At 39.0% G+C, this 19,375-nt stretch overlaps 1 protein-coding gene and 2 non-coding genes across 7 annotated transcripts in view; 2 read left to right on the top strand and 1 right to left on the bottom strand.

Moving 5' to 3' along the window:
- The window catches only part of LOC129738847 (polypyrimidine tract-binding protein 2), a 595,573-nt gene that overhangs the window by 56,412 nt on the left and 519,786 nt on the right, over positions 1-19,375 (top strand). For 2 of the 5 annotated variants that reach the window (XM_055730255.1, XM_055730239.1), the window contains exon 2: positions 18,798-18,826. The exons of the other annotated variants lie outside the window; for them this stretch is intronic. The gene's annotated coding sequence lies outside the window, so the exon portion shown is untranslated. The remainder of the gene's footprint in view (positions 1-18,797; positions 18,827-19,375) is intronic. 5 annotated transcript variants of the gene reach the window in all.
- Trnaq-cug (transfer RNA glutamine (anticodon CUG)) lies at positions 1,824-1,895 on the top strand. The gene has a single exon. It is a non-coding gene; the product is annotated as a tRNA-Gln (tRNA).
- On the bottom strand, positions 11,971-12,042 carry Trnaq-cug (transfer RNA glutamine (anticodon CUG)). The gene has a single exon. It is a non-coding gene; the product is annotated as a tRNA-Gln (tRNA).

The raw sequence follows: 19,375 nt of genomic DNA, 5'->3' as shown, positions 1-19,375 counted from the left end.
GCATTTTACAAGATCTAGAGGCTCATTGGATGAGAATGCTGTTTGAACTGATTTCTAAAAAATCTTTTTCGTTGTGATAGGCTAAAAGATAGTTTTTCTTTCTGTAGTAGATTTGTCTGTCGTTAAATTATATTTCAAATTCAAACAAGAAAGAAGCCGTGATATAAACGGGTATCACTGATGAACACCAGTGAAACGGAACCAACGTGTTGGCCCCACGGCTTTAAACAAACGTCTTACCATTGTTCAATATGGTTCGATCAGAATTGATTGTTTAACCTGAAATAATTTTTCATACAGTTTGTTTAATAAAGTTTTATATTTCAGGTCCTTTATTTTTAAAGAAGTTCTCTTAAAAAAATCTAAAACATACTTTAAGCAAAGCATATGGTAAGACATGGTAAACCCCCTCGTCGCAGGTGAGTGTTCTTTTATTATTTTTGATATTATTATTATTTTTTAAATGTTACTGAAAAGAATATGATCAAAAATCAACCTCACAGCGGTGCGTATGATAGTGAAAATGATGGATAAATCTATCATTTTTCCAAACAATGGTAGTATTCCTTAGTGAAAACATCACAATTAACAGATGATGCATTTTATGTAATATTGATAAGTGTTTTAATAGCCATATTGATTTTTTTTTAATTTCTAAAAACTCTATATAATTACTTTTGTGTTCTGTAGAATAATTACGCTTCAGATTCAGATACACAGATTCTGATTTTAGTTCTGTTTCTTGTCATTCTAGTTTGTTTTTTTTTGTATAATTATCGAGTTTCCACGCATTTGTTCTGAATCTCTTAACATTAACATATTTGGAAATATTTTTCATTAGTTCATTAAGCTATGTTAATCTTGAGTAAAAACAATCAAAAATTCATATTTATTGAAACGAGTAAGGTTAGGTGACAGGTAGGGAAAATTCAACTACGGTAAGATAGTGAACCCTTCTGACAATGATATCGAGACTTTAGCGTATGTTATCATACTGTTACTGCTCGGTTGAATTGGAGGTTGGGTTAACTCGAAGCTCAAGTAGGGCCCAATTGTCCCAGTCCGTCGAGCACTATCTTAACGCTTCCCTCAACTGGTGCTTCAGAACCCTCGGGTTCTGTTGCCGCAATCCTACTCTAAGCTATCCTACTCTCATGTAAATTTTCCTCTTCTGTCCCCCGATCTGTTTTTCCTTTCCGGGTCAGCCAGGTAGCTCATAAACCCATACAAAAAAAAAAAAAAAATGTTTTATTCGAATCAGTATGTCTTTCTTTTCTTATGGACAGATCTGTATTGAAGAAGTTATTACTTAAATAGTCGATACAATTTGTTGATTGTTTGCTGCTGAACGGTTTCTGAAAAAAAGAAAATTATAAAAAATCCTTACGCTAGCAAAATAAATTTTGGTACACTTACCGACCTATTCTCTTCCAGTGAGAAATATTTCTTACGGTTTTTTTAAACTTTAACCTGCATGTTTTCGATTAGTTATTTTCGGGGCATTGAACGATTAATCAGCATCAGCTTCCAACCTGTGGCTGTAACTAAAGCCCAAACCGAAAGCAAAACAACGTCACACACAAGAGCACATCGTTTAGAAGCAGCTCTCTGCAAAAAGAGGGAATCTAACAAAAACATCCGATAAGATTGGTGAACCGATTTTCGTTCGGCTCAGACAAACCGTGTCAAGAAAGGACCAGCTGCTGCACTAGGATTTCGGTATTTTATTTTTGTTTTGCTGTCTTTCGGGTTTCGTGTTCAAGCAGCTTCTCGTGTCGACTCGCCGGGAGAGCGAATAATTTTTTTTGGATCACCAACACATAGGTTCTATGGTGTAATGGTTAGCACTTTGGACTCTGAATCCAACGATCCGAGTTCAAATCTCGGTAGAACCTGCAGGAGCTTCTTTTTATAACTCCTAACCGTGTTGATATTTATTATTGTTTTAAAGAAGTAAGTTTTAAGTAGGAAACATACTTGATTAAATGAAGACTTGTAAATTTGTTTCAGACACACAAACAAACTTACGGACAAACGGCTTTACGGACATTCGGACAAACGATCATATGGGCATACGGATAGATGGGCAGAGGGACAGTCAGGCAGCCGGACAAATGGACAGTCGGACTGACCAATTTATGCCAGTTTTTATTTTCAGTTTTCATGGCTCAGATTAACTTGCATTTTTGGTTTTCGTTTCATTTAAAATTGGAAATTGTTTCATTTTCTTATCTGGCTAAAGCCCCTTTAAAGTCCAGGTGGAAAAATACCCAGTTCCACGCAACACAAACATCGCAGAACGATGCAGGAGAAATTCGGGTAAACACAGCTTGTTCTGCCAAAAAAAAACGGAACTCCCCGGCTAAACCCTGTAAAATAAAAACCAGTGAGATATAACATGGACGGTTTTGTGTAAGCACTTGTTGTTTATTTCACCGTACGCCATATCTCGCAAATGGAAGAATAATATTGAAAATAGATGAAATATTTATGAAATGTACTTTTTTGTGTTTTGTCTCTCCGGCTGTTTCTCTCTATACCTCTCGATTCAACGGTAAAAAAGGAAGGAGGTTGGTGGGGGGCCACGGTGGTATGTGTTCATCACGGTACCAGAAAGGTACAATTTGCGAGACACAACAATTCGGAATCGGTGTTCCTTTCGTGTTCGCAAAGGAGCGGACCAACGAATTCGGTCCAATATTCGCATTTCATATTCTCTCTGGTGTTGACTCTGGCTGCTGCTGCGTTTGTGTAAAGAACACCGGAGATGCTTTGGCCCCGGCTATCCAATGGATCCGTGTACTTTTTATTCATTTATTTATGAAGGATATCCTGACGTGCGATATGAACTGAACAGCCAGAGAGCCTTCGACGTTTTCCCCCCAATGCTCTTCTCCATTTTTTCCGCGGCCATCGCATCGGAAGCTAAAAGAACCGCTACGGTACCGGGCAAAAACCATCGAAAAAGATGTTAATATTCAAATGGATGACCTATGTACGTCGTGGGATTAGCAGCAGTCCCGCACACGGTCGAAAGAAACGGGTCGGACTTACGCTGTCCGACTTCACCGGGTAACGAAGATCAGTTTTGACACTTAGCGCAACTGAAATGTGGAAACCCCTTTTTCCGTTGCTGTTGTTATTGTTGTTGTCATCGTCAAGACCGTCAACCACTCCATTTGTAAATGTCCTTTGATGATGTTGATTCGAAACGATATTAAAGAGGGCTCTTTTTGGATTGAAAAATTGCGAGAAAACGAGATTAATTTATCAACTAGGGAACCGAATTATGGGTCCCGGAGCTGACAGCTCCGGGTAATTCATACAGGATGTTATTACATTGTCAATGCGTAGATTATGTCGCTCCATAACGCGCTTGTGTGAAAGTTTTTGCATTAAAACTATAAAGTTCTAAGACAGTATCGTAACAGCGAAAAGTGCCTGTGACCGACCCCCTTTTGTGGCCTGCACTTAAAAGTTAACATCGAAGTTCAATTATTCTCATCTATGAAAAATTCTGCAACAATCTCGGATATGATTGTGCTTTTTGGATTCTGGTGCAATCGACGGTCTTTTTCCAATAAAAATAATAATAGAAAAAAAATTAGAGTACGGACTCCGTACTCTCATGTTTAGCAAAAATCTATTCGGATGTTACGAGTGAACAGCGATTTCCGATAAGGCAGCTCAAGTAACTGGAAGAACAATCCAGATTCTTGAGAAAGTAAAACAAACTGTGGAAGGTTGCTCTTGGCCAAGACTATATCTGTACCAACACGTGAAAAGGATCTATCTCCAAAAGTAAACAAAAACCGTTTTCAGTACCTCATGATAGGCCAACAGTTGCCCTACTTAACGGTAAAACCCTTTTGAGAAAATTATATTCCGTTACATTGAAAACTCAATGTGAGTAAAGGATCTATAAACATTCTTAAACCAGAACTGCCATCACATGGATATACACCCTTTACTCCGGACCAATTTTTTGCTACTACTCCGCAAACACACTCAAAATAATCAATTCGACTCTTTATTCAACACAAAAACATAATTGCAAATGTATGCGAGCTTAAAACTAAAATTAAAAATAAGAAAATAGCAAAGGGTGTATAAACAGATTAGACAAAATATTACTTGAGCTAGGTTCTATCTACGATTGCGCGTTGTTTTTTTCATGAAAATTGATATTCCTCTATTCTAACATGCTTCTTAAAAATCGTTTGTCTTTCATAAAAACCAAAAATTTGAAGTGATTTTTAATTAGAAATTTAAAATAGGTTGTATTTTAATAAAACGCGTTTTTTTTGATACGCCATATATGGAGATAGATGCTTTTTATGTGTTGGTAAAGATTTGACACTTTATTCAACATAAAAACATAGTTTGAAATGAACGCGATCTTAAAACTACTGCTAGAAATGAGAAAATAGCAAAGGGTGTATAAACAAAGGGGACAAAATATTACGTGAGCTAGGTTCTATCTACGATAGCGCGTTTTTTTTCACTAAAATTGATATTCCTCTATTCTAACGTATAGGGGATGCTTCTAAACATCGTTTGTCTGTCATAAAATGCAAAAATTTCAAGTGATTTTTAATTAGCGATTTAGAATAGGTTGTATTTTCTTCAAACGCGTTTTTCTCGATTAGCCATATATGGAGATACATCCTTTTCACGTGTTGGTACAGATATCATTACCATCGTCCAAGTGTTCCTCGGTAGTCCGGCTGGACCCAGACCGATGATAAGCTTGCTGGACTGACCCATGAGTTGAAACGAGTACGCCTCTCATAACGATTCAAAACTAAGGACCTCTCCTCTGACGATTTGACGTCCGGCCTTTGCTCGTAACTCGAGGCCTGCTTGGTTACCACAACAAATATTTGCTCCGCCTCTTCTCGAGTTCAACGTAAGAGACCAGATATCTCCTCTACCGAATTGAGGTCTTGGCTCTGCTTATGTTTGTTTGAGGCCCTCTCCTTTTCCCGTCCAGGTGCTGAATCAAGATCCGCTTACCCTGGACACGCGCCTGTTACAGCACACGTCCGGGGCTTCGCGGACCTACTCGGATGATTTCCGGCGAAAACGTCATCCTACACCGACTCCAGTGACTCACCCGCCGGCGGTGTAAAGTCACTCTACCCGAGAGTATTCCAAGGCGTGAATACTCTTCCCTCTACGAGTTCGACTGGGGAAAAGGTATGGTCTTGTTTCCGCAGCTTCCGTCGTAAGGGGCGCGTTCTAATCAGATGTCACCGTGAGGTATGATCCTAACTAGTCATGGTCATGCTTCACGAAGTACCACTACCGGTTTAGACACGTGGCCTCGCCTCTCTACCCTGCTGCGGTGACACAGCTGATCGGCTCATGGAGTGTTCAACTGTCCTAGGTTCGAAGAGGTGGTACGCACGAATTGCTTGGCGTCTATGGACCTGACATGACAGCCGGCAATATCGTTAAGAGGATATGCGAGGATCCAATACTTGGCACGTGGTCAGTGATGGGTTCGCCCGGATCATAACTGCCCTGCAGAGGAGTTGGAACCAGCACCAGTCCACGACCGGTGTAGGAAGACTCCATCGCCGGGGTCCATCTGAGTTGAGTGCGTCTGAAACTACTAGTACGGCATACACAGATAATATTTTACCTTCTGCGTATGCCGAGTTGCTAGGTAGGTCGTGTAAGTCGTGTGTGTCTCCATAATTTCTGTCGCGGAGTATTTGAGTAGAACGCGCTCCCTGCGACAGAGGCTGCGGGAATAACACTAGAACTTCTCCGAGTCAAACTCGTAGTGGGAAGAGTATTCACGCCGCGGAATGCTCTCAGGTAGAGTGGCTTCACGGCGTCGCCGTCGAGTGAGTCACTCAAGTCGGGGTAGCTAGGCTCGATGCGAAATACAACAACGTCCTGGTGGTGTTCGGGACCCAAAACATAAACATCACGAAGGTCCTCCTGCGAGATAGTGGGGTAAGCTGCGTGCCTTACGAGCCTGTGACTGCAAAAAACATCCAGCAACGAACAATGAACAAAAAATTTCGGATGGCAAAGGGGCTAGCGATTGGAAACTTGGAACATGGAAATGCCGATTTCTAAATTTTGCAGGCAGTACCCGTGTGATCTCCAACGAATTGAAGAGCTGCAAATTCGACATCGTAGCACTGCGGTATGCTGGAACGGAGGTATGCTGGAAGAGCTCAACAGTACGTACAGCTCCGCGATGGTCATGCCATCTACCAAAGCCGCGGCAACACACACGATCTTGGAACAGCGTTCATAGCGAGGGGAAAAATGCAGAAGCGCGTGATCGGGTGGTGGCCGATGGACCCACGAATGTGCCGGTTGAGAATTGAGGGCCGGTTCTTCAACAATTAGCATCATCAACGTGCACAGCCCTCACCTTGGAAGTATCGGTGGCGACAAAAGACGAATTCTACGTGCAGGTGGAACGTGAATACGACCGCTGCCCAAAACATGACATCAAGAATCGTCATCGGGGATATTAACGCTCAGGTCGGCCAGGAGGAGGAATTCTCACTAACGAAAACGGTCTCAAACTCATTGATTTCGCCGCCTTCAAACGAATGGGCGTACCCAGTACGTTTTTCATGCACCGCCTCCAACACAAGTACACCTGGAGATCACCGTACCAAACGCAATCGCAGATTGACCACGTTTTGATAGACAGCCGTCACTTCTCGGTCATCATCGGCGATCCTGTTGAGGCGCTGACGTCGATGATGACTGAGTCATCATCGGGCGCATCTTCATCAGTCAGACCACTGATGAAGATGCACCCTAACTCTCCGTAGAAAATAACTACATACGAAACATCGCACGCCTGAAGCAACCAGAGGTCACGGCCGATTACACGCAATCGCTCGAAGCAGCACTGGCGGTCATCGGGCATGTGGAACGAACTCGACGGAACGACTGGTTCGACGAGGAGTTCTTAGGATGATGGACGAAAATCATTACCATCACCATCGACTTCATTGCCGCATACGTGACACGACACGATCGACCCTGACGAGCTATGGAGAATCTTGGATAAGAACGGCTTTCCGGGAAGCTGAATAGACTGAATAAGACAAGGTTGGATAGAACGCAGTGCTGTGTGCAGATTTTGGGTGAATTGTCGAGTTCATTCGAATCGATGTTCAAAGTGCCGCTAGAAGAAGTTATTCGACGAGCGGTGGGCGAAATGCGGGTCACGATTTTCAACGGATCCAGTCAACTTATCTGCTTTGCCGACGACATTGATATAGTCGGCAGATCATATGCGGCGGTGGAGGAGATCTACCGCAAACTGAAACGCGAAGCAGGAACGTCTGGATTGATGATTAATACGTCCAAGACGAAGTACATACTGGCCTGCGGATCCGGGACGAGTCCGCTTGTCCAGTAAAAGCATGGTCACGTGTTACCTGTACATGACGCTCATTAGCCCGGTTGTTCTCTACAGGCACGGGAAGTCGAAAAGGGTCTTGCCAGTTTAAGTGTCGAAGCACATACCTTAAAAAACGTCAGGATGGCTTCGATGCGATCAGAACCGTTTGGATAATATGGGCACCAAACCGCAGAGGCATATTCAAGGATCGATCGAACCAAACTACAGTAAAGACTCTTCAGGCAGTAGATGTCCTTAAAGTCCTTCGTCTTGCGGAAAAGAAGACCCAGGCTTCTGGAGGCCTTGTCAACGATATAGTTGGTATGAGACTTCAAATCCAGCCGCACGTCAAGAATCACACCAAGATCTTTCACGTGTTGAGCTCGATAGATTGCATCGTTTCTAAGGAAATAAACAGCTGAGAACGGGCGTCGTTTGCGGGAAAATGATATTACAGCGCATTTACTACGGTTTAAACGTAGGCGATTGGCATCACACCAGGAGGCAAACTGGTTCTGCAGGAAGTTCACATCTTCGGGGCCATTGATAGAGTAGAACAGTTTCAAGTCGTCGGCATACGCTAATTTTGGTCCATCGAGAAGTTGCAGCACGTCATTGAAATAGAACAGGAATACTAATGGCCCTAGATGACTTCCCTGAGGCACGCGTGATGAAGCTGAGAACTGCCTGGAAAAACAGTTACCCGTACGAACTGTCAATTTACGTCCAGTTAAGTAACTGCGGAACCAGCCAAGAAAAGATCCACAAAATCCTAAACGTGCGAGCTTTCCGATGGCAATATCATGGTTCACCTTGTCGAATGCGGCAGACAGATCGGTATAGATGGCATCAGTTTGAGATTTCTTTGCAAAACTTTCATGAAAAAACGAGCTAAAGGTCAGTAAGTTACTTGTAGTTGAGCGTTGACGCATAAATCCATGCTGGTCGTTGGAGTAGTTATGCTTGCAGAACATGAAAATTGGATCTAAAACCACCAATTCGAAAAGTTTGGCTATAGCACACAAAGCAGAAATTCCACGGTAATTATTGACATCTTTCCTATCTCCCTCTTTATGAACCGGGATCATGTAGACTTTTTTCCACAGTGAGGGGAAGGTGGCCTGATCAAGCGAAGCTTGGAAGATAAGCCTGACAGGGGTCAGCAAAAAAGGCATAAAACGCTTCAGGAAGGTAGCTGGTATCCTATCCGGGAGCGTAGAGAAGGAGTTTTTAAGCTTAGTGGCTGCTTTAGGGATGGTTGTATCCTCGACTGTAATACCGTTTAAACAAAACCCCAGTGGTGAAACACTCCTGATAGCACAATCCAGTTGATCGTCGGTTATTGAAGATGTATCAAAGATGTTCGAGAATTTATTGGCAAAGAGATCGCAGATCCCGTAATCAGAGTTCGACATGATGCCATCCAAGAAAATGCAGGACGGTGTTACAGGTTCATTCCGCTGATTCTTGGCGTGATTTCAGAAGGGTTTTGGGTTAGACTTGAGGTTTTGTGCGCATTAACGTAATGATAGGATCGAAGATAAAATCAATCTGTACATAACGCGTTAAACTCGGAAGAAATCAGCAGAACGATTTTTTTCCGAAGCGAGTTTACGCACGTCTGACCACAACATGACATGACCACATGATGTTCAATATCAAAATGTACGTGAAATTAAAGATTGTAAGCCTGTCCAGATTCTCCTGGTTTGTTAAACTGCAAGTTGAAGCAACAACGACGGAAAACATACAAGTTATGTTTCATGATCATGTTTTGCTTGCCTTTTTAGCCTCCTACACTTCTTATTTAAAGGGTGATACGGTGAAAATTTGGTCAAGGGAAAACGCGTGTAAATTGGTGAAATCGTTTATTTAAAAAATTCAAATTAAATTTCTTTTTAAACTTTAATTAGTATAAAATTCAGGAAAAATATTCAGTTAGGCTTCCGCTTTTCCAAATCCGAATTGCCAAGCCTTACGCTTAACCCCTGCCATCATATTTTGTACAGCCACCTTGTCCACCTTCTTCGCCGCAGAAAGCCAGTTTGCCTTGAACTGCTGCTCGTCCTTAGCAGTTTTTTTGGTCTTCTTTAGGTTCCGCTTGACAATAGCCCAGTATTTCTCAATTGGGCGGAACTCTGGCGTGTAGGGAGGGTTCTTGTCCTTGGGAACCACCTGCACGTTGTTGGCGGCGTACCACTCCATGGGCTTTTTACCGTAATGGCAAGATGCCAAATCCAGCGATGTTAAAATCGCGAGTCTACATACTCGCACTTTGCCCTTCTTTGCAGAACGATTTTATTTCGTTAAACTCAATCTGCAATGATGCTATCTAAAGTTCAACTCGGAAAGCATCAGGAAGTAAGCTTCGGGTAAACTCGGCAGGAGTAAACAGCAATCGGGGGGGAAACATCAGCGAAGCAAACGAACAGTTCTGCGAATTAAAGAAAAATCGTTTTCGTTCGGCAGCCGAACACATCAATCGGACAACGCATGGGGGCGTGGCTTAAAGTGATAGATACAAGGGAACGGGAAACGAGCGAGAGAAGGGTGCGAGGAATGTTAACTCGGTCCGTCGGGCAACGATCGCTCGTGAGCATTCGTGTACGGTAAGCTTCGTTCTGCTGTTTCATTGGTGTGATTTTATTCCTGCGAGGAGGGGAAAACATCAACTCGGAACTGTTCTCTTCGTTTTGTGTGCAATCACGTCATGATTGGAACGAAGATAAAATCAATCTGCACACAACAAGTTAAACTCGGAAAAAATCAGCCGAATGATTCTTTCCGAGGCGAGTTTAAACACCGCTGGCCAAATCCGGCCAAAACAGTACGGAACAACCGTGTTTCTCCAGGAAAGGCAGCAGACGTTTATTCAAACACTCTTTCACGTAAATTTCTTGGTTGACAGCCTCGGAAGCTATGAAAATGCTGCTTTTCAAGCCACAGGTACAGATGGCTTGCCAAACCAGATATTTCTTCGCGAACTTCAACAGTTTCATGTGGTTGAATATATCTGCTTCCTTTCCCCTCCCTTTTGCCGTATAAAACTCCTGTCCCGGAAGCTGCTTGTAGTCGACTTTGACGTAGGTTTCGTCGTCCATTACCACGCAGTCAAACTTCGTCAGCATCGTCGTGTACAGCCTCCGGGATCGCGCTTTGACCGTCGTATTTTGTTTATCATCGTGATTTGGAGTCACTACCTTCTTGTAAGTCGATAGTCCGGCTCGTTTTTTGGCTCGATGCGCGATACACCCAGCTTATTTGCGACATCTCGGAGAGAGAGGTTAGGGTTTCGCTTGAAACTACCGGCAACTCTTTTTGTCGTCTCAGCGGCTTTCGGTTTTCGATTTCCCCTCGATCCGGACTTCTTGGCTGTCGACAAACGTTCCCCAAACACTTTAATTACATTTGTAACGGTTGATTTGGCAACTTTTAGCGATTTTGCCAGCTTTGCGTGCGAGTAGCTCGGATTTTCGCGATGCGCGAGCGAAATTTTGATACGCTGCTCTTCTTCCTTGGACGGCATTTTGACAACTGAAGAGTGAATTCCAACATCAAAATAGGAGAAAATTTCTACACACACACACACACACCTTCAAAATGAGGGGTGTTCAGGTTTTTTAAATGCAAAATTGAAAGCAATATCTTATTGCATCCAAAAGTGCTTTTAAAATAGAAACATAGAATCCAACCGAAAAATTGTTGTTTTCGCTGACTTTATAATTCGCTTTTTATCAGTTTTCTGTAGATTTGAACCACTGTTCGACTGGTTAATTAGGAAAAACTAATGACGCTTGTATGGTTTTATCAGATTTTTTTTCCCAAAATACCGTTTATTTAAATCCAACTAGATTTGAACTAGAGAAAATACAGATGAATCAAATGGAATGCCATTTTGGTTTGTTATTCGAAGTCTCTCCCGAAGCGCGATACACCAAACCTAATGAAAATATTCTCGCAGCAGAACAATCCCATACTCCCAGCAACAGTTAAAAATGAATGGCGCGGGAAAAAGCGCAACAATCCGCCATGATTGCTTTTCACCGCGCGCCGTAGCGAAAACAAATAGGATTTAACCTCACTTAGGTCCCGGGCGAATGACTATGGATCCCGCACATCGCTGCAAAAAACCGCAAATTAACAGCAATTATTGTTGCGATCCATTTTCCCCCCAAATGCTGCTGCTAACGTGAACGGCGACAAGTCCTGGTTACCGGATGTGCGACAGGTCTTAGGCTCGCTATCGACTGTACGGTTGTGTGGATCCAGCCGGAATGTTGCCGGTCCATTTCCGGTTGCTTCTTCTGTGTCGATGGGATCGAATAACCATAAATTCGAGTTAAATTAACCTGACCCGATTGTTGTGGCACCAGGGAAAGGGGGTTGTTGCTTCTCGCAAAAGAATGCGCTGAAAGAGTTTAATACGGAAAATTATGCGCTGGCCGACCAGATAAAAGCCGTATGTAATCGAATCAAATGACAAATAATTACCGTTCATTGGCAGGAGGGAGGCTTTGGATTGTATGAACACGAGTGACCTTTGGGATATAGTCGGACGGCTATAAAAAATAAGGTAACGTTTCAGGTTCTACCGAGATTTGAACTCGGATCGTTGGATTCAGAGTCCAAAGTGCTAACCATTACACCATAGAACCAGTTACGTTTTGGGCTGTTATTTACCTACCCAGTGGTTTTTCAAAACCCGCTGTTTGATTTTTTTCTTAAAAAAAAAGAAAATAGGAAAAAACCTTCAGAAAAATTCGGGCAAGCATTAACACATCTCCCGAATGGCTTCGGAACCGTATCAATTATGGGTTCATTTATCTTTTGTCGCATATGACACTTTCCCAATGGCCAACGAAACGTCGTGGGACGATCAGCAGCAGCCCCAGAAAGCATCAATTAAGCGACGGCCAAGCCAATTCATACGACATTCCCGTACATCGGTATCGAATGAAAGGACGACCGTTTTGCCACTGCTATAGTACACCGCCATTAGGCCAGGGAAAGATGGCACGGTAGATAGCAGGCAGTACTCATCAATAATTCTGTGCGCAACAGGCTACGGCCCCTTCCCTTTCGAAGTCGAAATATGCTTGGATCTCTTGACTAGCGGAATCCGGAAACCCCTGCTCCCAGAAAGCTTCAAGCTGTTCCCTCTCGAAGTGGCCATAAATTTTCCTCAGTCAGTTGAGGTTGTTTCGCCTAGAGCCGCGCCACTTTTCCCATTCTGACTTTTTCCGGACACGCATAGCGGATATCGAGACAGAAGCAAAAGCAGCAGCAACAATAACAGGAACCATAAAAAGGAATGTCAGGAAAGGAAGAAAGGTGCCTGGGCACTAGTTTAGTTACCTTTTGATGCGATATTGTTGTTGTTATTGCCGTGTCACCGTTTGCAATTGCTGATGGAGATCTATTGCCAATCTATATCTAGTAGGTTTGGCCCCGTTCAGGAATGGGAGGCAGGCTGCAGGCAATTTGACAACCGGAAGGGGCCGGATCACTTAAGCGATTCAGTAATGTTACGGTTCCAGGACTTTTGACTTGAAGGAATTTGAATAAAACAATCTTCTGGCATGAGTGAATCCTTAAACGCCTCCAAAATACTGCACTAATCAAGTTCATCAGAAATCTGAATCTGGAATCTGAAATTTGAGCTTTGAAATCTGGATCTAGAATCTGGATCTGAAATCGGAGTCTGAAATGTGAATCTGAAACCTGAATCTTAGATATGAGTTTGAAATCTGAATCCTAAATTTAATATCAATAATCTGAATCTGAAACTGAAACCGAATTCTGAAATTGAAATGATCTGCAATGTGAAATCTTAACCTGAAATCTGAATCCGAAATCTGAATCTGAAATCTGAATCTGAAATCTGAATCTGAACTCTGAATCTGAACTCTGAATCTGAAATCTGAAATCTGAAATCTGAAATCTGAAATCTGAATCTGAAATCTGAATCTGAAATCTGAATCTGAAATCTGAATCTGAAATCTGAATCTGAATCTGAAATCTGAATCTGAATCTGAATTCTGAAATCTGAATCTGAAATCTGAATCTGAAATCTGAAATCTGAAATCTGAAATCTAAAATCTGAATCTGAAATCTGAATCTGAAATCTGAATCTGAAATCTGAATCTGAAATCTGAATCTCCAGATTCAGATTTAAGTTTCAGATTCAGACTACAGATTTTAAATTCCGATTCAGATTTCAGATTCCAAATTTCAGATTTAGATTTCAGATTTAGATTTCAGATTCAGAATTTGGATTCAGATTTCAGATTCAGATTTCGGATTCAGATTTCTGATTCAGATTTCAGATTCAGATTTCAGATTCAGATTTCAGATTCAGATTTCAGATTCAGATTTCAGATTCAGATTTCAGATTCAGATTTCAGATTCAGATTTCAGATTCAGATTTCAGATTCAGATTTCAGATTCAGATTTCAGATTCAGATTTCAGATTCAGATTTCAGATTCAGATTTCAGATATGAGTATGAGTCTTAGATATGAGTTTGAAATCTGAATCCTAAATTTAATATCAATAATCTGAATCTGAAACTGAAACCGAATTCTGAAATTGAAATGATCTGCAATGTGAAATCTGAAATCTGAAATCTGAATCTGAAATCTGAATCTGAAATCTGAATCTGAAATCTGAATCTGAAATCTGAATCTGAAATCTGAATCTGAAATCTGAATCTGAAATCTGAATCTGAAATCTGAATCTGAAATCTGAATCTGAAATCTGAATCTGAAATCTGAATCTGAAATCTGAATCTGAAATCTGAATCTGAAATCTGAATCTGAAATCTGAATCTGAAATCTGAATCTGAAATCTGAATCTGAAATCTGAATCTGAATCTGAAATCTGAATCTGAAATCTGAATCTGAATCTGAAATCTGAATCTGAAATCTGAATCTGAAATCTGAATCTGAAATCTGAAATCTGAAATCTGAAATCTGAAATCTGAATCTGAAATCTGAATCTGAAATCTGAATCTCCAGATTCAGATTTAAGTTTCAGATTCAGACTACAGATTTTAAATTCCGATTCAGATTTCAGATTCCAAATTTCAGATTTAGATTTAAGATTTAGATTTCAGATTCAGCATTTGGATTCAGATTTCAGATTCAGATTTCGGATTCAGATTTCTGATTCAGATTTCAGATTCAGATTTCAGATTCAGATTTCAGATTCAGATTTCAGATTCAGATTTCAGATTCAGATTTCAGATTCAGATTTCAGATTCAGATTTCAGATTCAGATTTCAGATTCAGATTTCAGATTCAGATTTCAGATTCAGATTTCAGATTCAGATTTCAGATTCAGATTTCAGATTCAGATTTCAGATTCAGATTTCAGATTCAGATTTCAGATTCAGATTTCAGATTCAGATTTCAGATTCAGATTTCAGATTCAGATTTCAGATTCAGATTTCAGATTCAGATTTCAGATTCAGATTTCAGATTCAGATTTCAGATTCAGATTTCAGATTCAGATTTCAGATTCAGATTTCAGATTCAGATTTCAGATTCAGATTTCAGATTCAGATTTCAGATTCAGATTTCAGATTCAGATTTCAGATTCAGATTTCAGATTCAGAAATTTGAAATTTGAAATTTGAAATTTGAAATTTGAAATTTGAAATTTGAAATTTGAAATTTGAAATTTGAAATTTGAAATTTGAAATTTGAAATTTGAAATTTGAAATTTGAAATTTGAAATTTGAAATTTGAAATTTGAAATTTGAAATTTGAAATTTGAAATTTGAAATTTGAAATTTGAAATTTGAAATTTGAAATTTGAAATTTGAAATTTGAAATTTGAAATTTGAAATTTGAAATTTGAAATTTGAAATTTGAAATTTGAAATTTGAAATTTGAAATTTGAAATTTGAAATTTGAAATTTGAAATTTGAAATTTGAAATTTGAAATTTGTAATTTGTAATTTGTAATTTGAAATTTGAAATTTGAAATTTGAAATTTGAAATTTGAAATTTGAAATTTGAAATTTGAAATTTGGAATTTGGAATTTGGAATTTGGAATTTGGAATTTGGAATTTGGAATTTGGAATTTGAAATTTGAAATTTGGAATTTGAATCAAAAATCTGAATATGAAATCTGGATAAAAATTCGGAAATCTAAAATCTTAAATCAATATTCTTAATCTGAAATCTGAATCTGAAATCTGAATCTGAAATCTGAATCTGAAATCTGAATCTGAAATCTGAATCTGAAATCTGAATCTGAAATCTGAATCTGAAATCTGAATCTGAAATCTGAATTTGAGTTTGAAATCTGAAATTTGAAATCTGAAATCTAAAATATGAATCTGAAATCAGAATCAATTTGAATATGAAATCTGAATCTGAAATCTGAATCTGAATCTGAATCTGAATCTGAAATCTAAATTTGAAGTTTGAATCTGAAACCTGAATCTGAAACCTGAATCTGAAATCTGAATCTGAAATCAGAAATCATGTTTCGGAATATTCCGAAAGGCTAGTGCGAATTTAGTACTGGATAAAAATTAATCATAATTAAAAAAACAATTTTTTTTTTCATTTTGCATTCACAGACCCCGTTCGTTTTTGGCAACATGCTCGAACATTTTGTGTTGCCAAAATCGAACGGTTTTTTTTTCTAAAACTTTTTTCTCTTATGTTTACAAAATAACTATTTTTATTATCATTAACGTTATTTTAAGTCAATTTCCGACCATTTTTAGTTTTTTATAGATTTTTCTCAGGTTTTTGATGCATTTTGCACTACTTTTGTTTTGTTTATAATCTTTGTTTTTTTTTTTGTCATTTTTGCTGTTTTTGTCATTCTTCATCATTTTTAAGACGATTTTGACATTTTTAGTCTTTTGTTTGTATTTGTTTTTAATTTTTTTTTTAAATGTTTCATCTTTTTGTAATTTTTGAGTACTTTATAAATTTTATAAAAAACATTTGTTTTTTTTTTTTTGTTGTATTCTATCACCATTTCTGAACGTAAAAACGTTTTTTTTATGTTTGTCTAAATAATATTGGTCCTGTTATAGATAAAACTAAAAGGTAATGTTGTTTCTAAAAACCGTTCGATTTTGGCACATGTGCCAAAATCGGATGTTGCCAAAATCGAATGTTGCCAAAAACGAACGGGGTATGTATTTAAAAAAGCTTCTACATCTCCAACGAGCATGTATAAATCAACCTAAATCCTTCCCATATTATTATAAGATTTATTGAGATTTCTTGAATAATTGTTTTTAAAAATGGTACGTAAATTAAAGAAAAAAGTGTTGAAAATTTATTCGAATGGCATCCCTGATCAACACTTTTTTCCAGAGTGCCTCCAGCTACGGGTGGGTGCATATTGAGTAAAAGTAGGCAAGGCGTACCAAAAGTTTTTCATTGGTGGTGGGTAGAGACGGAGCGCTTTTTGACAGCCAATTTTTCGCCTACCATGTCCACGATTACGATTGCCTGTCACAATATGGACGATTCCGTGCATTGGTATAAGAACACATCCGGAGCTTTACACGCCCTGCTTTTTTCGATTGTCCAACAAAGATGCCAGGTGTCCTGATTTTCGGAAGACCGTTCTGATTTTTTTTTAAATTGTCCCGATTTGTCCTGATTTTTTTTTAATTAAAAAGCTCCTTAAAGTACTGAATTGTTCTAATTTGGTAATTGAATTTATAGTTCAATTATCCGGATATCGAACAAATTTGTAATAAAATAGTTAAACCGATGGTCATGTTCGGTTCAGATGATATTAAAATGGTGTTTTTTTTTTTTATATAAACTGCTCGCCTCAGTGCATAAATTAGGGCGTCTACAGTAGCTGTATTTCGCCTTTATTTATGCATTTAAAGCAGAATTTGTGGCGTCTTGAAAAATCCTTCAAATTCTTCATGTTGTCCTAATTTTTGAAAAAATGACTTGGCATCCCTGGTGCCAGATGGTTTTTTTTAATGAGGAGAAAGCGAAAAAATATGTTTTTTTTTCAGAAAACCAATAGATTGCATAAACAAAGGCGAAATACAGTTGTTGTTAATGCCTTAATATATGCAACGAAAGTGACCATATGTTGAATGAGTTGAACTGTTTTATTGCAGATTTTAACAAAAAACTCGATCCTTATTGAGATGCTGGACATATATGGACCAATTTACAAAAATCAGGATGATTCGAGTGTTTTTTTTCAAAAATCAGGACAGCCTTTCGAAAATCAGGACTGCTGTATGTGATTTGATGAATAAACCCAATAGGCTTTAAATCCTAATTAAAAGAACAAAACAAACCGAAAATCAAGAAAAATTCTTTAAAATCAGAACACTTGGCACCTCTGACAAAGCTCCGAAAAAAATCATAGTGATATACTTCCATTTCTGTCACCAGATAGCGCTATTCGTGTCTCCCGTTTTCTCGTTGAGCGGTGTATAACGGTTTAAGTATTTCTGATACAATCTTCATTACACCAAATAGAAAAAAATTGCTATTTTTGATTGAAAATTTTCCATAATTTCGGGATTACAAAAGGTCAGTAAATTCCCATTCTCTATATTTCGACTTTCTCTCTTTCAACTGTTTGAAAATTTGAAGAATTTATTAAATTTTCCAATAAAATACCTTTATCTTTATTAATTCCCCCCTTCGGGATTTTCGGAAAATTCGGAGTGAGGAGGAGGCTGACGAACGAAGAATTTTAAATTCGTTCCGACCTTATTGTTCTTCAAATGTTTTATCTCCGTCGGCTCATAAGATTTGAACACGATTCTAGTGGATTCTTCTCGATTACATAATTTATAGAAAAATATAAATTAATAGAAACATTTACTGCGTTTACCTTTGATTGTCAGTTATTTTTTGAGGAATATGTTCAAACATCCTTTTCTCTGAAAAAAAAATCCAAAAGCTGAACCTGCTGTGAATGTTCCAGAAATGTAGTACATCATCCCCGGAGCCATTAGATAATTCTATTTGGGTTTTCTTTTTTTGGGCAAAAATTTGTGAACACGACAACGATGACTGATCCAGATAGAATGAAGGGGTACACCCACCCACTCAAAGAGATATCAGTCAGTTGAGGAGAAAAGAAGAATCATGTTGTTAAAAGCCTGGTTGGAACAAAACTTTGTCCTGTTTTGCTTACTGGAGGTTCCGGTTCATGGGAGAGGGCGGTCGGTTATCGGCCAAAAGGCTTGCAAGGAACGGGTTATAACAACTTTTCACGAAACTCTGCCTTATAAAAAATGAAAATGTAGGTATTTAAAAAAACTGAGCTTGTGCGTTTGGTTCTCGGAAGGACTAGTGCTTCTATTTGTGGCAACAATTTTTTCGTTCAGATTCATCAGTGTTGTTTCTGAAGAATGATTCAAATTTCATGATTTTTCTCTCTCTGTTTTCAGATATTTCCGTTGAGCCACGTCGAGCAGAGGTAAGTGACGTTACTTTGAACGAAGAAAAAAAATCTAGCCTTCAAACATCTGAAATTTCACAATCTTTATTAAAACTGAACCTCTACAACTCTGCAAATCTTTCTTACAATCTCTCAGCTTATCTTAACTTTTAGATCCAGTAGTTGTTCTTTATCTATCTCTCCGCATACAAATCTCCTATATTCCTCCGATGTGGAAAAAGCTTGTACTAACCCCAAACTCTAAGTCAGTCTTAACCAAAGTCTTCCGGCTCTAAACCGTAAAACAAAAACACTTCCCCGCCTTCGTTTGCCTTTTCACTCTAGCAGATTAGTTTTTGCTTGATTCTTTTAGTATTCGTATACAGCACGTTATTTACTACCGATAAGCTCTGATTTTATTCCTACACTGTACCTTTTCTGTAATTTGAAAACTTCTTCCAATGCCAAAGGAGGGATTGGTAGTCAACTTTTAAAAAAATGGACCTAGCAACCTAATCTCAGGGATAAACTCGGCATTTTCAATTATTCATAGCGATCGATCGAGCTACAGATTTTTCTTTTTGTGAA

Source organism: Uranotaenia lowii, chromosome 1 (assembly GCF_029784155.1).
Source record: "Uranotaenia lowii strain MFRU-FL chromosome 1, ASM2978415v1, whole genome shotgun sequence".
NCBI lineage: Eukaryota > Metazoa > Arthropoda > Insecta > Diptera > Culicidae > Uranotaenia > Uranotaenia lowii.
Note: the sequence above shows the minus strand (reverse complement) of the source record. Positions and strands in the feature narration are given on the sequence as shown.